This window comes from Felis catus, chromosome A3 (assembly GCF_018350175.1).
Source record: "Felis catus isolate Fca126 chromosome A3, F.catus_Fca126_mat1.0, whole genome shotgun sequence".
Taxonomy (NCBI): domain Eukaryota; kingdom Metazoa; phylum Chordata; class Mammalia; order Carnivora; family Felidae; genus Felis; species Felis catus.
In genome coordinates this window covers 117,535,675-117,549,488 of record NC_058370.1, presented here as the reverse complement: position 1 = coordinate 117,549,488, position 13,814 = coordinate 117,535,675, and the positions used below count along the sequence as shown (strand labels likewise).

The following is a 13,814-nucleotide window of genomic DNA, read 5'->3' as shown; positions in this document are numbered from 1 at the left end:
AGGAGGACCCCCCCCCACCCCGGTAGCTTCCCCCCAGACATGGAGGTTCGAGACAGTGAGGGAGCACGTAGCTAGGAGCTGCCCAGCCCTTGACTAGGGAGCCAGGATTTCTGGATCTGTGATGGGATCAGATAGGGCATGGCTGAGAGGGCCCAGGCTGAGGGGACCCTACATCACAGGGAAGCCTGGCTGTTGTTAAGGGCACCCTGTGAAACTGGCTGTGGCCCAGAAGGAGCTGTAAAATATCCTGGAAAGTGAGTTCAACCAGGAGGTCGTAAGGAGGCCTCGTGGTGGCCAGCTTCGGAAGCTGTGACAGCCCTGGCTTCTGATCCTGGCTCGGCCCGCTTCTTGGCTGAGAAGCCAGGGCCAGCTCATTGCCTCAAGTGCCTCAGCCTCTCCGTCCGGCCACTGGGGGACACCTCCGAGGGTCGCTGGAGGTGGTGTGGGGGATGCTTGGTGGCACCTCCAGCACAGGCCGGACCCCTGTAAGAGGTCCATCCCGGAAACCCGTCCTGTCTCCTGAGCAAGCCAGGCATCGGTCTATCAGTCACTTGCGGAACCGCACGAAGAGTCTCCTCTCCCAAGGAGGGGGAGCTGACCACACTCTCCCAGGTTTTCCCCGTCAGGGGGCCTCGCCACCTGGAGATGGCCTCTGAACTCCTTTAGGACTTACTTCTTACCTCTTCCTTCTTACCTCTTCAAGCTCATTTCTCGCTGCCTCTCCCTTCACCCTCTCAGGAGCTACTTACAGTTCCCCAAACCTTCCCTCCCACCCTCCGTGCCTTCAAGCACGAATCTCCTTCCTGTGCCTGAAACTCCCTACCCCTCCCTCCTTCCCCTTCCTCTGTCTGGCTTCTGCCTACTCCTCCCACGGGGACTTATCCCAGCCGGCTGGCCCTTCCCTGGCCACTCCCTCTGAGAGGAGACTTGCCTCCCCCCACCTCCCTGCATACCTACACCCTGCAGGGGAACTTCCCTTCCTTCCAGGCCTGGATCCCCCAGCACCACCCCCCCCCTGCCCCCCATCAGCTCGCTCTCCCTCCCTGCTGCCTAGTCCAGTGTCTCAAACATAATAACAGCTCCATAAACGTGTGTTGACAGAATTAATGACTTACTAAATGAAGGACTTCTGGATACAGGGGCCAGGCTCATAACTGAGTCACAGGGCCCCAGTCACCATGCTTTGCCCCCACCCACTGACCTGGGTGAAACACTCCCCGTGGTGACGTCACTAGCTACCCTCAATTCTCAGAATCACCTATGCCTTCTTTCTTCTCCTTTCACTCCCGTCTGCTTCTCAGCCCCCTCCCCCTCCTTCCGCCTCTTCCTCCTCTGGGGGCGGCACATCTAAATAAGGCCACACTCCCCCAGGATCCGTGAATTGTCATGATTTTCACCCAGTCACGACTCTCGGGTAATGGGGACGTAGAGCCATGAGACGTATCCCCAGATGAGAGATGGGACAGATAGGATTGCCGTGGGACACCTACGGTTGGACAGACACAGACCCCGTTGTAAACATGGGGCTCTCGTGCTCTCCGGCTAACGGAGGGGGCACCCAGGAGGACATAGGTGGGGGAAGGAGGAGGATGTTTGACATGGGGTGTGGCCTCTTAAAGCCTCCACATTCCAAGGCATGTCTGGTTCTGGCATGGGTGTGGGGGGGCACCACCCTCGCCCACACACTCACGCCTGGCTGCCTACTGCCCCTCGGGGAGGGCGGTCACCCTGCCCCAACACCACACAGATGATCAGGCAGGAGCCCAGAGGTGACTGCTCCGGCCACGGGCCCCAGCCATCCTCGGGAGACATCTGTCTCTTTCATTTCCTTTTGCCCCTCCTTTCCTTTTCCTTAAGACTCCCCCCCATTTCATAAAATGTTGGGTTGTGTTTTGGCGTAAGTTATGAGGGGCTGGCCATTCAGAGTGTGCCTCTAGGTCACTGTCGTGTTCTACGATCCCATAGAACAGATGGGATATTTGTAACTCTTTTTTTTTTTTTAATGTTTATTTAGTTTTGAGGTAGAGAGCATGAGAGAGAGAGAGTGGAACAGAAGATTTGAAGCAGGCTCTACGCTGATAGCAGAGAGCCTGACGCGGGGCTCGAACTCACAGACCGTGAGATCACGAGCTGAGCCAAAGTCGGACGCTCAACCGACTGAGCCATCGAGCCCCACTTTTCACACTGCATTCCAGAGTCTCCGTGGAGGGAGCCCTGGAGGGCAGGGGGAGTGCCCATCATCCCTCTCCCAATCTCCAGTGCCTAGCACAGGATCTGGCAAAGTAGGGCGATCACATAATTTATCATCCAAACTGGGACACTTCAAGAATGAAAGGAGGCTATTAATAATTATGTCAGGACAACAGTTGTAATCTGGGACGAAAGAATGAGTGAATGAATGAATGAATGATCCTTTTTCTTTTTGAAATGCTTCTTTATTTATTTTCAGAGAGAGAGGGAGGAAGAAAGAGAATCTCAAGCAGGCTCCATTCTGTCAGCACGGAAACCGATGCGGGGCTCCGTCCCACAAACTGTGAGATCATGACCCGAGCCGAAATCAAGAATTGGATGCTTAACCGACTGAGCCACCCAGGCGCCCCTGAATGAGTGATTCTTGAAAAGGTTGAAACTGTTGGCATGGAGGCATCCATGGCTGCCTACATCCATCAATGTCACTGTCAAACAGAAGGTTCAGCCGTGTGTATCACGCGTACCACATTGCATTGCAAGGTCCGTCTTTGTTCTTCTCTCACGGACAAGGACTCCTGTGACAGAGGGAAAGCTGGGCTGGGGCTAAAGGGCCACGCTGGCGCTGCTCTGGGCGTCCTCCACTGTGAGCACTGCTCGCTGTTCACTTGGGTGCCAGGCCCTGAGCTGTGCACTTTATATTCGTCATTGCATTTAATCTTACACCAGCTTACGAAATAGATCTTCTGAGTACCTTTTGCAGGTGAGTCATCTGAGGCTTAGAGAAGTTAAATGACTCGCCAACCGTCACCCAGCTACCAACATCAGAGCTGCAACCCATGTCCAAGTCTGTTGGGCACCAAAGCACTTCTAACATTCCCCAGGCCTGCCCTTGGTGCAGCCTTCTCAGGGAGAGGACTGAAGATAGATGCCTGGGGGCGTCCGGTTTAACGAAGCAGACGTGCTCGCCCCTGCTCTGGGCCTCGGTGCCCCAGCAATCTCAGACCCACTGCTGGAGAGGAGTCATCTGGGCCGGGGCCAGGGTTTTGTCTGAACGGGAACAGTTTGTCCCCCTGGAGACCAATCTTGCGTCTGATTGTGATTGCAGGGCAGAGTGCTGGGTGGGGCAGTGGCCAGGCCAGGATGGTGAGCTGTGGGCTCTTTGTGGGCCACAAGCCTTCTGACCCCTCCAAGGGAGAGGACACTGAGGCCTGAGCATTGTGCCTGAGTTCTCAAGGCTAGTGAGAGTGGGTTAAGGAGGAGAAGGCCAGTCCCACCCACCCCCCCCGCCACACACACACACAACCAACCAAGTGCTCTATCAGCCCTTCTACCTCCTGTCCCCTGTCCTCCTCACTCCCACACCCACCCCTTGGAGGGCTGAGGAGTTTCCTTGATACCTGGCCTGCTCGTTACTTTTTCCAGAACGACCACCTGCAGCCCAGTCCCAGGCCTCATGGTCTGAGGCCTCCAGCCCAGGGTGAACCATACTGGATCCGACATCCTGGGGAAGCGGCTGGCAGGGGCCTGGCCAGGCTGAAATGGAAGAGACGGAAACAGTGCCGGGACCCCTCCTCCCTCATAGGATTCCCAGGTCCCTGGAGGGAGAGGGCTCTGTCTGCTCAGGAGCTGGGCTGGGTGGATGGGGGGTGGAAGAGGAGGTGGGCCAGGCTGGATCTAGGCCAGGAAGGGGCTCAGCCAGGGCTCTGTTGGGTATTCTCCCAGCTCACCCCCCACCTGCCGCCTCTGCTTTCCCAAGACTGGCCTTGCAGGGCTGCTGGGCCCTCTGGAGATGCAAAGGCCAAGCACAACTGACTGGCGCCCTCTAGTGTCCGCCTGGCAACGCCCGGGTGGCTCTCTGGGGAACAGGTGCATCACACAGCTCCCAGGCGCCAGGCCAGGGAGAGTCCCCCAAACCCATCATTTATCTCCTCATCAGGTCACTTCTGAGAGTGAGAGGTGGCTCTGTTGATGGTGATACTGGGACAACAGACATATAACGGGACTGTCCGGGGCAAGTCAGGGCATCTGGTCACCCCACCCAGGTTGGATTCGCCCCCTCCCCACAGGAGCCACCAGAATCATCTGCGGGAGCCACCCCACTAAGTAAATGAGAATGCGTGTGAAGCCCTTAGCACGAGGCCCAGGAGCGTAGGCAATCAACGAACATGTGATCAATAAATAACTATTAGCTACACTTGGCGGTAATAACCGTCTGTTTGGTGGAGCTCTGGCGCCCATTTCCAGAGCGGCAGGCAGGGAAAGCTGTGTCCCAAGCTCCATCTGAAGCCAGAAGGTAGAATCTAAGTTCTAGGGTCTGGCACACAGCAGGAGGGGAGGCCACGGGGCCCAGCCCATACTGACTGATGGAGCAAACCCAAAGTATAGCCTGTGATTGATCAAGACATCCTCTTCTTGCTATTTCGAGTCTTACTGTGGAGTCCGGAAGGAAAACCGTCCCTCCCGCAAGAGAAGGACATTTTGACCCAGTGCGTCTTCCCACCGGTTTTGCAGATGGGCCCTCCCTCTTCCCACCTGTCCTGCTTGCACCAGCTTTAGAGATGACTTCGGCTCGGCTGCACGCCCTCGGTGACTAACACAGGCAGGTGTGTGGGCTCCCATTTGTTCCGGCCTCTACCCCACCTTCCATTTCCTCATCGCTGCCTGGTGGCTTCTGGGGAAAAGTCCTCAGGGATGTGTGATGGCCTCTGACCCCCCCCCCCCGGGGCTCCCTGCCGTGGGCTGGTGCAAGGTGACCGCTTCTGTGACCCCTGTGCCAGGTCGGGCCCAGCCCGGGGGCTTGAGTTTTACCCACGGGGGTTGGGGGGTTGGGTTGACAGCTGCGGAGGGGAAGTAGTCACACATATGCATTAACGGTGTGGAAGGCTCCAGTGGTAGGAGCCAGGGCAGAGGGCCTGCCGCAGGCTTTGGCATACAGGAGAGGGCAGGCACTTTAGGCCCAGAAAGCAGAGAAGATTCTGCAGGATGAGGCCAGACGGCTTCCACAGGTGGAGGTGGGTGAGGGCAGGACAGGGCTGTGCTTGGGGGCCCCCACGGGGAGCAGTCTGGGCGGCTGTGTGTGTAGGTATGACTCGGGGTGACACGAGAGTGACTTTGGCAAAGTCAGATTTGGAGGTGGGTAAATGTCATTTTGAAGAGTTCTCCTTGGCGTAGGGGTGAGGGGCAGGTACGTGCATCGTGCGGGAAAGGGAAGAAGCTTTGAGTTGGCTTTTGTGTGCCTCAAACCAGTTTGCCCACATCCTTGGCTTCTGTGCCCTGTGAAGGACCTTTCTGGAGCCGTGCGTGTCTGGGCCTGAGGGGCAGTGGAGCCTACGTGAGGCTAGCAGTCTCTCTAGCAGCTCCCTGCATGGGGTCTTCGGCCTCTGTTGGAAGGGGGGGGGGTCTCTGCCCCGTCCCCCTGCTGCTCACTTAGCCTCCACCCCAGCCAGCACACCGTGGGCTCAGCCCCATGAACTCTCCGGGGCTCATAGCACTTTTCTCTGTTCCTCTTTTTCTCTCTTCAGGGCCTGGCTGTAACACCAGGCTTCCTTCTCCTCACACTCAGGGCTTTGCGTGACTGGCAACACACCCAAGCACTGGGTCCGGAACAAAAGAAAGCCTGGGTCCGAGATCAGGCTCTGCCATTTACCAGCTATGTGGCCTTGAGCAGGTCAAATTCCTTGAGCCTCAGTTAGCTCATCCGTAAATTGGGGATAATAACACTTAATGGGACTAATCTCGTGGGGTTGTCATGAGGCGCACATGAGATGATGCAGGTGCAAACACTTTGCAGAGGGCTCCGCCAGTGGGAGGGACGATCATTGCTATTTTCATCCCACACATGACCCAGACAATACTCGCCCGGGAAGGGAAACACCTGCACTGTGTGTGCTTCACTCACCCACTATGGAGGCTACTGTGTGCCAGGCACTGTTCTCGGCACGTGGGATAGACAAACACAAGATCCTTGCTGTCTTGGAGTTTACGTTCTAGGGGACTCCTAGAATGTACTTCTAGGGACTCCCCCGAGCCTCAAATCATCCGGCACCCCTTTTTAAAAAACTATATTTGAAAGAGAGCGTGCAAGCACAAGCAGGGGAGCAGCAGAAAGAGGTGGGGGGAGAGAGAGAGAATCGCAAGCAGGCCCCGTGCTGTCAGCGCAGAGCCCAACACGGGGCTCAATCCCACAACCGTGAAATCACGACCTGAGCCAAAATAGAGAGTCAGATGCTTAACTGACTGAGCCACCCAGGCGCCCCCACCCAGCACACATTTGGACCTCTCCACCCACACACCTAGCCCGGGGAGGTCAGGCAACGTTGGGTCGCTAGGAATTCTCTCCCTGAATACCTCGCAGTCACCCCGTGGCCTGGCAGAAGCCCTCAAGTGGAATAACAAGGTCATTCTGACGCTTGCTGGAATGCTCAGAGCACTGCAGCAAGAAGAGATGATGATCATTAAGTCTAATTGCCCATTTTACAGATGAGGAGACTGGGGTCCGGAGAAGTTTAACTGCCTTGCCCCAGGTCATGCAGCTGGTCGGTAACACAACTATTCAGTCCGTCAACAAGCCTTTTTGAGCTCTTACTCTGTGCCACCCACTGTTCTGAGCACTAGGGACAGTGCCTGCCTTGGTGGGGCTTATATTCTGTCATGGGGCAATATAAAAGAAATGTGTAAGCGAGTAGCTAATTTGAGGTAGTGATGAGGGCTGGGCCCAAAACAGATGGGATGGGCAGAGGCTGGGGGTCAGGGTGGTCAAGGAAGACCTCACGAGGAGGCGACATTTAAGCTGGAATAGAACAGAGGACTTGAAGCGACTCTAGAGAGCTTCTTCCTACACTTCGCGAAAAAGGTGAAGGAGTGGCTGTTGTGCCTGCCCATGGGGAAAAGGCACCAGGAGAGAGAGAGGGGCTGTGAGGGCTCCTGGGGGACAGCAGGGCTTTCTGAGTCTGGAACGGAGTGACTGACTGCTGTAAGGATCAAAGTGGCCCTCCTTGTGACACAGCACAGAGTTTGGTTTTGTAGACTTTATATTTTAGAGCGGTTTCAGGTTCACAACAAAACTGAACAGCTAGTACAAAGAGTTCCCATATCCCCCCCCTGCCCACCCCCACCCCCGGCCTCTAGCACCACCAACACCCGCCTCTAGAGGGGAGCATTGGTTCCATTCCGTGAGCCTGTACTGACACATCACAATCACCCCGAGTCCATTGTTTTCATTAAGGATCACTCCCAGTGTTGCACATTCCCTGGGTTTTGACAGATGTATGACAGCATGTATCCACCATTATAGTACCCTACCGAGTGGTCTCACTGCTCCAGAAATGCCCTGTGCTTAGCCTACTCATTCTTCTCTCCCTCCCTGCCCCCACAACCCCTGGCTACAACTGATCTTTTTATTGTCTCCAGTTTTACCTTTTCCAGAATGTTCTATCTTTGGAATCACACAGTATGTAGCCTGTTCAGATTGGCTGCCTTCACTTAGCAATTTGCATTTAAGTTTCCTGTGTCTTTTTAAGCTTGATCGCTCATTTCTTTTTTAGAGCTGAATTAAATTCCATTGTCTGGATGTAGGGGCTGCTTTTGTTTTTTATTTTTGCTTTTTATCTAGCTTCTCCAGAAACAATTTCAGCCTGCAAGCCCTTTCCTTCCCCAGTGATGGCGTCGAGCAGGGATCCCTGTGTGGACCTTGTGGCCTCTCTGGGCCCCAAGGCTGCACCACCCCCGGTGCCCAACAGGTGGCCACACCACCCTGTTCTGGCATTTAGTGGGCAGTGGCTACGCAGGATGGAGGGTTCTTGGGAGATTGTGTGAAGGAACAGGGGAAAAACTGTGTTCCCCACGGGCTACCTTTCTCTCACTCCCTGGCCCAGGCAATTTGAGCAGCTGGGCTACATTTCTGAGTTTGGGGAAGGAAGAGGAACTGGAATATTTTGCCATTTCTATTCTTCAAGGAAAGGGAAGTTCTAGTGCCTGGCCCTTGCACAGTACTGTCTTCTAGAGGACTAGAAACTTCTAGGAAGTCTAGTCCTCACAATGGGATCCGATCCCAAGTAGCTAATTCTCTGTGCAAATAGCCCTGCTTGCATGGGGGGTGGGGGTAGGAGGAGCTTCCCTGGGGTAAGGAGATAGTATGCTGGTATATTTTGATCTTAGGACTGGCAGCCTAAAGAAAAATATTTCTGATGAAGGAGGCTGCGGTCTTTTGTCAGCAAGACTGAACCATGGCAACAATGAAAAAATCCCAAAATGTGGTAAAAATATATGATGAATATCATTCAGGCTTAAAAAGGAGTGAAATTCTGATAAATGCCACAAAACATTTTGCCAAGTGAATTAAGCCAGACACAAGAGGACAAATATTGTATTTGTACTCTTACGAGGTGCCCAGAATAGTTACATTCCTAGAGACAGAAAGTAGAATGATAGTTTTCAGGAGAACGGAGAGTTATTGTTTAATGGGTACAGAGTTTTAGTTTGGGATGACAAAAAAAATTCCGAAAACAGTGGTGATGGTTGCAAAACATTGTGAATGCACCTAATGTCACTGAACTGTACATTTAAAAATGATTACTGGGGTGCCTGGGTGGCTCAGTCGGTTAAGCATCCGCCTTCGGCTCAGGTCATGATCTCGCGGTCCGCGAGTTCGAGCCCCGTGTCAGACTCTGTGCTGACGGCTCAGAGCCTGGAGCCTGTTTCAGATTCTGTGTCTCCCTCTCTTTCTGACCCTCCCCCGTTCATGCTGTCTCTCCCTGTCTCAAAAATAAATGTTAAAAAACATTTTTTTAATGATTACAATGTTAAATTTTATGTTACACAGATCTTCCTCCATTTGCAATCAGATTATGTTCTGACAGACTCACCATAAATTAAAAATATCGTAAGGTGGGGCACCTGGGTGGCTCAGTCGGTTGAGCGTCTCTTGATTTCTGCTCAGGTCATGATCCCAGGGTCATGGGATCGAGCCCCATGTCAGACTCTGCACTGAGCATGGAGCCTGCTTAAGATTCTCTCTTTCTCTCCCTCTGCCCCTCTCCCCTGCTTGTGCACGCTCTCTCAAGCACATGCTTGAAAAAATAAAATTAAAAAATTAAAGAAAATATTGTAAGTTGAAAATGCTGAATATCATAGCTTAGCCTAGCTGAGCTTAAATGTGCCGAGAACACTTATGTGAACCTACAGCTGGGCAAAATCATCGAACACAGAAACGATTTCGTAATAGTGTTGAATATCTTATGTAATTTATTGAATGCTATACTGAAGGTCAAAAACAGAACAGGTGTATGGTTACAGAGGACTGTAAGTGTGTTGACTGCTCATCTCATGATCACGTGGCTGACTGGGAGCTGCAGCTTGATGCCAGTGCTCAGGGTCAGAAGAGGGTATGTGCATATCACTGGCCTGGGAAAAGACCAATATTCAAAACTCAAAGTACAATGTCTACTGTGTATCACTTTCACACCATCATAAAGTAGGAAAATCATAAACCGTCGTAAGTCTGGGACCATCTGTATATATTTTATCATAAATACTTGTTTATAAAACTGATTGAACCAGGATCATGAAATCCACAGAGTTTGTCTTGTTCTTTTACCATTGTTCTCACACACACACACACACACACACACACACACACACACCCCAATCTGACATGGAGTCCTGTGTCTTCCACCAAACACTTCAAGGCTGGAGATCTCACTACCTTGAAAGAGCACTGACCCTCAAGTGGAAAGACCTGTGTTGGTGTCTAATAACTGAGCCTTCACTTCCTCATATATGAAATGGGGAAAATAATACTTGCCCTATCCTAGTTACAGAACTGTCACAGGATCAATGAGGTAGTATATGTGAAAGTACTTTGTAAACTCTAAAGCAATCTATAAGGATAAGAGATCATTAGATTATCATCCTGTTGACCTTAGAAGTAAAACAGCCAGGGAGCACCTGGGTGGCTCAGTCGGTTGAGTGTTGACTTCAGCTCAGGTCATGATCTCCCGGTCTGTGAGTTCAAGCCCTGCATCGGGCTCTGTGCTGACTGCTGAGAGCCTAAAGCCTGCCCCAGATTCTGTGTCTCCTTCTCTCTCTGCTTCTCCCCTGTTCATGCTCTGTCTCTCTCAAAATAATAAATAAACATTAAAACAAACTAACAAAAAAAGGAAGTGAAACGGCCAGTCTTTTTCCCAGCAAAACGGGTTTATTCAGGAATCACAGAGGAATTGCAATTCGGGACAAGCCAGCTACAGCAAAAGCCATAGGCAAGTGGGGAGCACAAAGGAGAGGAACACTGCTATACAGAGTAGAAGGGGGAGTTGGGAGGGGCTGTTGTAAATGAAAAGTCCATTGGAGTAAAATGGGAGTCGTAGTGGCTTTTCATTGGCTGAGTTGTGAGTCTCTCATTGGCTGGTTTGTTGCCAGGCAAGGAGAAAATCTTCCTTTCTCTTTCTGAGTCAGTAAAATAGGCTTTTCCTGGTTGGGTTGTGAATTCAAGATACAACTCTATCTGTTGGGTCTGAGAAGTGCTGTGAGTGGTACAGTGTGAGAGCTCCCCCTTCTGGCCTCCTGGCTCCACTTTATTCAGTTTCACAATCCTTACTGTCTAGGTCACTGGCTCCAGTTGGGGACAACTGTAATTGTTGAGAAATTTAGGCAGAATTGTGAAGCAGAAAGGGTTGCTCTCGGTATCACCTCATCTCTTACATAATATGTCTTAGAACGTCCCTTTACTTTTAGCAAATTTATACTCCATCCAACTCCTTGTAAGCGTGAGCAATGCTAACCTCTTGCCTATACCTAATCCCTTGGAACTATGTTAGGAGAAACTTTCCTATGTGTCTCCTTTACTCATACTACTATCACACTTGCAACACTTCTGACACCAGATGTGTGGGGTTTTCCCCACACCTAGCAATTCTGAGACATCAGCTGGGTGTCCTAACTTAATTCAGACGTTGTCTACCTGGAGGTAGCATCAGGTCCCACAGGTTAAGGGCTCAGTCCTACAAGACTGTCCCCCACCCCCTCACTTCAGATTCCAGTTGAAAGTCCAGGTTGTCACCCATGCTTCTAACTGATCAGCTATAAATTGGAGATTCCCACAACCCCCTTTTCAGGTTTGATTAATTTGCTAGAGTGGCCCACAGAACTCAGGAAAACAGTTTAATGCTTATATTTATTTTAAATGGATATGATAGAGGTTACAGATGAACATCCAGATGGAAGAGATGTATCGGGCAGGATACATGGGAAAGGATGAGAAGCTTCCATGCCCTCTCTGAGCACTCCACTCTCCCAGAACCTCCACATGTTTACCAACCTGGAAGCTCTCCAAACCCCATACAATTGGGATTTTATGGAAGCTTCATCATGTAGGTGTAATCAAGTTATTAAGTCCATTTCCAGCCCATCCTCCCTCTCTGGAGAATGGGGGCATAGGGCTGAAAATTCCAAGCTTCTCATTATGGCTTTGTCGTTCTGGTGACCGGCCCTCATCCAGAAGCCCACCAAGAGTCACCTCAATAGAACAAAAGATACTGCTGTCATCCAGGAAATTCCAAGGGATTTAGAAGCCCTGTGTCAGGAACTAGGGTCAAAGACCAAATATTAGAACAAAAGATGCTTCTAGTGCTCTTATCACTTAGGGAATTACAAGGGTTTTAGCAGTTCTGTGCTAGGAACCAGGGACAGACTAATGGATACTTTTTTTATTATCTCACAGGAACCAAGGTGCCACCTCTTCCAGGAAACTGTTCCAGATACTTCCTCCCTCTTCCCTCACCTGAACCAGATACGGTTTGGGGAGCTGAGTTATGAAATGAATATCTAAATGAAATTATAAAGATCTAGGTTTGAATTCTGCCACCATTTACTATGCACGTAACCTTGGCAATCTCTTTACCTCTCTAGGCCTCAATATCTCTCTCTAAATTAATGACAACAAATTAGTTAACAGGATGGTCATGAAGATCACATGATATAACTTAGCCAACAGTGCTAGAAACGGGTGATGCTCAATAAATATTTGTTTCCTCCTTTGAGCTCTCTTAGGCCTTTATCTGAGCCTTCAGCCTTGTATTCTAGGTATTTGGGCCATTCATTTGTTCAACAAACATTTAAATATGAAGACAATAAGTGTTATGCAGAAAACTAACATAAGACGGGAGGAAGAGAATGTATGTTGTATCGTTGGTTTATTTAGGATGGTTAGGATGGATAAGGCATCATGTAGACAGAGAAGTGAAGGAATGAGCCTGCTCTTACATATCAGAAAAGAGTAATGGGGAGAGAAGTGAGTCCCGGAGGCAGGAGTATGCTAATGTGTTTGTGGAACAGCAAGGAAGCCAAGGTGGCCAGATCAGAGTAAGCAAGGAGAGGGGGTGGGGGAAGAAGGGCAGAGAAGTGGCAGGGGTCATACCACATGGGGACTTTGTAGACTGTGACAAGAATTCTGTTCTTTTCTGGGCGAGGTGGGAAGCCAATGGAGAGTGTTGACCAGCAGAGTGACTGTGTCGTGTGCCATTTACTGTGTGGTAGCAAGGGTAAATTAGGGAGGATTGATGAACAGACTATTGCAGTAATCCAGGTGAGAGATAGCAGGGGCTTGGACCAGGAAGGTAAATAGGGATAAAAAAGAACGGTCAGATTCTGAATATATATTGATTGGAAAGTAGAGCCAAGAACACTTGCTGGGGTGTGAGAGGAAGAAGAGCTCATGCCAAGGCTTTGTTTTTGTTTTTGTTTTTGCCTGGGAAACTGTGAAAATGGAGTTTTAATCACTGAGATAAGTAAACCTACTGGAAAAACAGGCTTGGGTGGAGCAGAGTGGGGATGAGAGATTTGATTTTGTATTTACCTAGCTGTTTACCATTTCCTATCCTCTTCCTTTGTTTCTAATGATCCAAATTTCCCCTCTTACATTATTTGGCTTCAGCCTGAGAACTTTAACATTTTTTGCACTAAGATCTGCTAATGGTGAATTTTTTAAGTTTCCCTTTATCTGGAAATACCTTTATTTTACTTTTGTTTTTAAAGGATAGTTTTGCTGGATATAGAATGCTGCTTTGAAAAGTTCTTACTTTCAGTTCTTTAGAGATGTTGGCCCGCTGGTTTCTGGCCTCAATTATTTGTTTTCTTTCTTTCAGTTTTATTGAGGTATAATTGACAACATTGATAAGGTATTTAAAGTGTACAACATGTGATTTTATACACATACACACACACACACATTGTGAAAGGATTCCCCCCATTGAGTTAATTAACACATCCATCACCTCATATATTTACCTTTTGTGGGGGTGGGTGATGAGAACATTTAAATTCTACTCTTTTAGAAACATTCAATTATACAATGCAGTGTTCTCAACTATAGTTACTGTGCTACACATGAGATCCTCAGACCTTATTCATCTTATAGCTGAAGTTTGTAGTCTTTACCAACCTATTTTCCTTATCCTCTAGCCCCCTGGCAACCACTTTTCTCCTCTGTTTCTATACATTTGACTTTTTTTTTTTAAGATTCCACATATAAGTGATACCATGCAGTATTTGTCTTTCTCTCTTTCTCTGATTTATTTCACTTAGCATAATGCCCTCAAGGTCCATCCATGTTGTTGTAAGTGACAGGATTT

General features: G+C 50.0%; 1 protein-coding gene across 10 annotated transcripts in view; it reads left to right on the top strand.

The window, feature by feature from the left end:
* The first annotated feature begins 2,504 nt into the window (after window positions 1–2,504).
* Window positions 2,505–13,814, top strand: part of PLB1 (phospholipase B1) — a 170,942-nt gene continuing 159,632 nt past the window's right edge. For 2 of the 10 annotated variants that reach the window (XM_045054766.1, XM_045054767.1), the window contains exons 1-2: window positions 2,505–4,483; window positions 4,616–4,793. The gene's annotated coding sequence lies outside the window, so the exon portion shown is untranslated. The other 8 variants (XM_045054759.1, XM_045054758.1, XM_045054757.1 and 5 more) reach the window with 6 other exon arrangements.